Consider the following 5,318-nt stretch of genomic DNA (forward strand, 5'->3'; position numbering starts at 1 on the left):
TGAAAGGATATTGACAATGTGAACATAATATAAAAAACAAAAATGAAGTTAAGTACATTGTAAACTTCAGATTCTCCAATATACTAATGGTGATCTATGAATCAATTTCAACTCTTATTAAAAATAACTATAACCACAACCATTTTTTATTGGATACACAGTATAAAAATGGTATACTTTGGCATCCAAACCTAAAATGTGAGAGCAGAGAAGTAAAAGTATAATATCTGTATGCTGTCATAGTTGTTTCCAACTTAAAATAGGACGTTATATTTCTTATATATATAGTAAGCTTATATATATTGTAAGCCTTGTACTAGCCACAAAGAAAAACTCTGTGGCTAGAAAAACTAGCCACAAAGATAACACAATAGATTAAGACAAAGAAACCAAAGCATATCACCAGGAAAAGTCATCAATCTCAAAGGAGACAGCAAGAAGACAGGAAGAAAAGAACAAAGGAACTACAAAAAGTCCAGAAATAATAAACAAAATGGCAATAATAAGTTACCAATTGATAAATACTTTAAATGTATGTAGATGGATGAAATTCTCTAATCAAAGACACAGAATGGCTGAATGGAGGCCTATGAGAGACTCATATTAGCTTTAATGACACACCTAGGCTGAATGTGAAGAAGTGGAAAAGAATATTCCAAGCAAATGGTAACCCAAAGAAGGCAATGATAGTTACACTTATATCAGACAAAACAACTAATATTACACCTCAAGGAACTAGAAAAAGATGTATAAAATAAGTTCAAAGTTCGTATAAGAAGGGAAATAATAAATATGAGAGCAGAAATAAGTGAAACAGGGAATAAGAAAACAGTAGAAAAGATCAATGAAATAAAGGGCTGATTTTTAGAAAAGATAAAATTGACAAACCTTTATCTAGATTCATGAAGAAAAAGAGGACTCAAATAAATATAATCAGAAATGAAAGAGGAGACATTATAAATGATATCATACGAATATATTTCAGTTATAAGAGACTACTATGAATAATTCTAAGCCAACACTGAACAATCTAGAAGTAGTGGAAAAGTTCCTTAAAACATACAATCTACCAAGACTGAATCATAGAGAAAATCTGTATATATCAGTTACTAGTAAGGAAACTGAGTTAGTAATCAAAAACTTTCCTACAAGTTTTCCTACAAGCCCCAAATCAGATGGATTCACTGGTAGATTCTACCAAATATTTAATGAAAAATTAAATGGCAACCTTCACTCTTCTAAAAATTAAAGAGGAGGGAACACTCCCAAGCTCATTTTACCTGTCAGTATTATCCTGATAACAAATCCAGATAAAGCAACTTCAAGAATAAAAAACTAAAAACTAAAAGCCATATCCCTGATGAATATCAGTGTAAAAAAATCTCAACAAATTACTTGCAAACTGAACTCGACAGCATGTTAAAAATATTATACACCATTATCAATATTTATTCCTGGGATGCAAAAATGATTCAACATATGCAAGTCAGTAATGTGGCATACCACATTAATAAAATGAAAGGTAAAAACCACATCAAAATCTCTAGAGATGTAGAAAAAGGTTTGACAAAATCCAACATCCTTTCATGATAAAAACCTTCAACGATATGAGTATTGAAGAAATGTACCTCAACATAATACAGTTCTTATATGACAAGCCTACAGGTAACACCACGTTCAATGATAAAAATTTAAGATCAGGAATAAATGAAGGGTGCCTATTCTCACTTCCTCTATTCAATACAGTATTTGAAGTCCTGCTGCTGCTACCGCTGCTAAGTCGCTTCAGTCGTGTCCGACTCTATGCGACCCCATAGACGGCAGCCCACCAGGCTCCCCCATCCCTGGGATTCTCCAGGCAAGAACACTGGAGTGGGTTGCCATTTCCTAGCCAGGGCAATTAGACAATAAATAAATAAAAGGCATCCAAATTGGAAAGGAAGAAGTAAAATTGTTTTTGTTGGCAGATGACATCATCTTATATATGGGAAATCCAAAGACTCCAGCAAAAATCTATTATAACTAATTAGCAAAATCATTTAACTTGCAGGATACCATTCCAACATTCACAAAGCAGTTATATTTCTGTAGACAAAGAACAAACCATCTGAGAAGGAGGTAAAGAAAATCTCATTTACTATAGCATCAAAAACAATAAAATACTTGAATACATCTAACCAAGGAGGTGAAATATCTATGTATTGAATACTGTAAGACATAGGTAAAAGAAATTGAAGGCACAAACAAATGGAAAAATATGCCTTGTTCATGGATCATAAGAACTGGTATTGTTAAAATGTTCATACTACCCAAAATGATAAATTCAATGCATTCCCTATCAAAATTCCAATGACATTTTCCACAGAAATAGAAAAAACAGTCCTAAAATGTATATGGAATCTCAAAGGACCTCAAGTAGCCAAAGCATCCTGTGAAAGAAGAACAAAGCTGGAGGCATTACACTTCCTGGTATCAAACTAAATTCCAGAGTTATAGCAATCAAAACAGTATGGTAATGGCATAAAAAACAGACATATAAGCCAATGGAATAGAATTGAGACCCCAGAAATAAATCCTCACCTCTATGAACACATTATTTTACAAGGGAGCCCAGATGCTCCACTGGAAAAGGATAGTCTCTTCAATAAATAATACTGAAAGCTGGATAGTCACATGCAAGAATGAAATTGGAACTCTGTATTACACTACTCACAAAAATTAACTCAAAATGGACTCAACACAAGACCTGAGAATGTAAAACTCCAAGAAAAAAACAGGGAAAAATTTCATTGACATTGAACATCAAATTAAAAAACTTCTGCATAGTCAAAGAAATGATCAACAAACAGACAACCTATGGAGTGGTAGAATATATTTGCACCCATCTATCTGATGAGGGGTCAATATTAAAAAAAAAATAAGGAGCTCATACAGATAAATAGAAAACCCTTAATAATTCAATTAAAAGAAGCAAAGAACCTGAACAGACATTTTCCCACAAAAGTGGGAAGCTTGTATCCTGTTACCTTGTGGAATTTGTCAGTTCTAGTAGTTTTTGTGTGGAGTCTTTAGGGTTTTCAATGTATAGTAGCATGTCTTCTGCATCTAATTCTCCTTGTTGCAATAATGGGATTATTGGTTTTGTCTTCCAAGATGTGCTGCTTGTATTGATTTCCATCTTTAGAGTATCAGAAACACAGATGGCACACAAGCAGAATAATTATTAATAGTATATTTCCCACTGGATACAGATTAAATAGAGTGAATCTCTAAGTGTTGTTGGAAACCTATTGCTGACAGGAGGAGAAAGCTTCATTTAAAATAAAAACTGTTTGACTGTGCTAGGTCTTAGTTGCAGCATGTGGGATCTATTGGTTGTGACATGCAGAATCTTTAGGTCGAGTATGTGGGATCTTTCTCCCCGAGCAGGGATAAAACCCAGCTCCCCTGCATTGGTGTCTGCTCCACCTCATCACCACCTCCATCATGGTACCAACTTGGGGCCAGCTAAAACATCTCACTCAGCAGGCTGAAGAATTAATAGAAAGGGGGAGATATGAGGCCACTCCTATGGTAATGTTTGTGGCTATGCTTGCTATGTTGGCTTGTCAACTGAGGCCTTCCAGCACAGAAAAGGTTCATTGGGCCTATTTGCCTAATCCACCTTCTTTCCAGCCTGTTGATTGGATGAATGAGCCCATTCATGTTTTTGTTAATGATACTCATCTTTTGTGCAGGGCTTTCATCTATCCTAATAATGTTAAAACAGTGGTCAGCACTCCCTTCAATTTTTCAGGCGTGTCTGTTTATCCACCTATTTGCTTTGCCATATCTTCCTCTTTACAAGGAGCAGCTCCAGTTTTGAATGGATGCGTTAGCATTTCCTTGCAAGGCATGCTTACTGATTCTCTGAGAAGCGATGGCAAGAGAGACTTTTGGTCTTTACAGCTGCTGATGCTGGGGGTGCAAGAAAGATTATTTGATGCCTTAAAAAAGGCAGCCCCTCATTTAAAGGACTATCTGAGCTGTGCACTCCCCACTCCAGACTCTGATGAACAAGGACTGAAGGTCTGGGAAAGCATAAGCAGAACTTCTGGCTTTCCTCATTGGAAAGAATGCTTGTATGCTCTTAGGTCACCTATTCCCATTGTTGCCACCAGACATTTTCTGATCGAATGGGGGAGCCCCTATCGTTTGGATCAACGATTGAACTTGATTTTTAAAGAACCTTATAGATCCATATGGAATGATTCATTTATCCTGTATCCTTTAGCAATTATTAGATGGCATGTTAATGGATGGTTCCCTCCTTTAGTGAGTTTCGGTGGAACAGGTCTCATACAGCCTGAATTATGGAGAGCATTGGCTGCTATGGCACCTGTGATTTTACATAGACCTTTAAATGAACAAAGATATATTGTATGGCCCTGCATGCATTCTCCCTATGCCTTTTTGATAGCCAGAAATTGGGATGATTTGGGAGTTTTTGAAGGAGAAACTGTTTATAACGTCAAATGTGTGAATTGTTTTATATCAAATTGTGTTTATGGAAATGATTATAGTAATTATAAGGCTATGATGATTGTAAACCAACCACCATATTTAATGGTTCCTGTGAAATTAGAGGGACAGTGGTTTGATGATTATGCATTGAAAGTTTTACATGAATTTAATAGCTTAATTTCTTGATCCAAGAGATTCATTGGAGCTCTGGTTGTGGGAATAACTGCCTTGATTGCCACAATTGCATCAGTTACGGTTTCTGCTGTTGCCCTGTCAAAAGAAGTGCATACTGCCTTGTTTGTCAATCATCTGTCCAAAAATGTCTCTGTAGCTCTTACTACACAGGAAATTATAGATAAGAAAATAGAAGATAAGGTCAATGCTTTAGAAGAATCAATTCCGCTTATGGGGCAAGAAATTACAAACTTAAAAATTAAATTGTCTCTAAGGTGCCATGCTGAATTTAAATGGATGTGCGTTACCCCTCTACAAGTGAATGAGTCCATGCACCCTTGGGAACGCATTAGGAATCATATTTTAGGCATCTGGAATCATTCAGATTTTAGTATTGATATTTCTAAGTTACATCAGGATATTCATAATATGAAGCAGGTGGAGTTTGACTTTTCTTCTGAATGGCTTTCTAATTCCCTCTTTGAAAATATGGAGGGGTATCTTTCCCATGGATCCTTTTCTACAATAATGATTAATGTGGCCATGTGCTTATGCCTGTTAGTTCTGATTTGTGTAATAGCCCTGTGCCTTTTCAGAATACTCAACCAAGGTGTTTCTGCTGTATCTACTGAGTTTCATAC

Source organism: Bubalus kerabau, chromosome 15 (assembly GCF_029407905.1).
Source record: "Bubalus kerabau isolate K-KA32 ecotype Philippines breed swamp buffalo chromosome 15, PCC_UOA_SB_1v2, whole genome shotgun sequence".
Classification (NCBI taxonomy): Eukaryota; Metazoa; Chordata; class Mammalia; order Artiodactyla; family Bovidae; genus Bubalus; species Bubalus kerabau.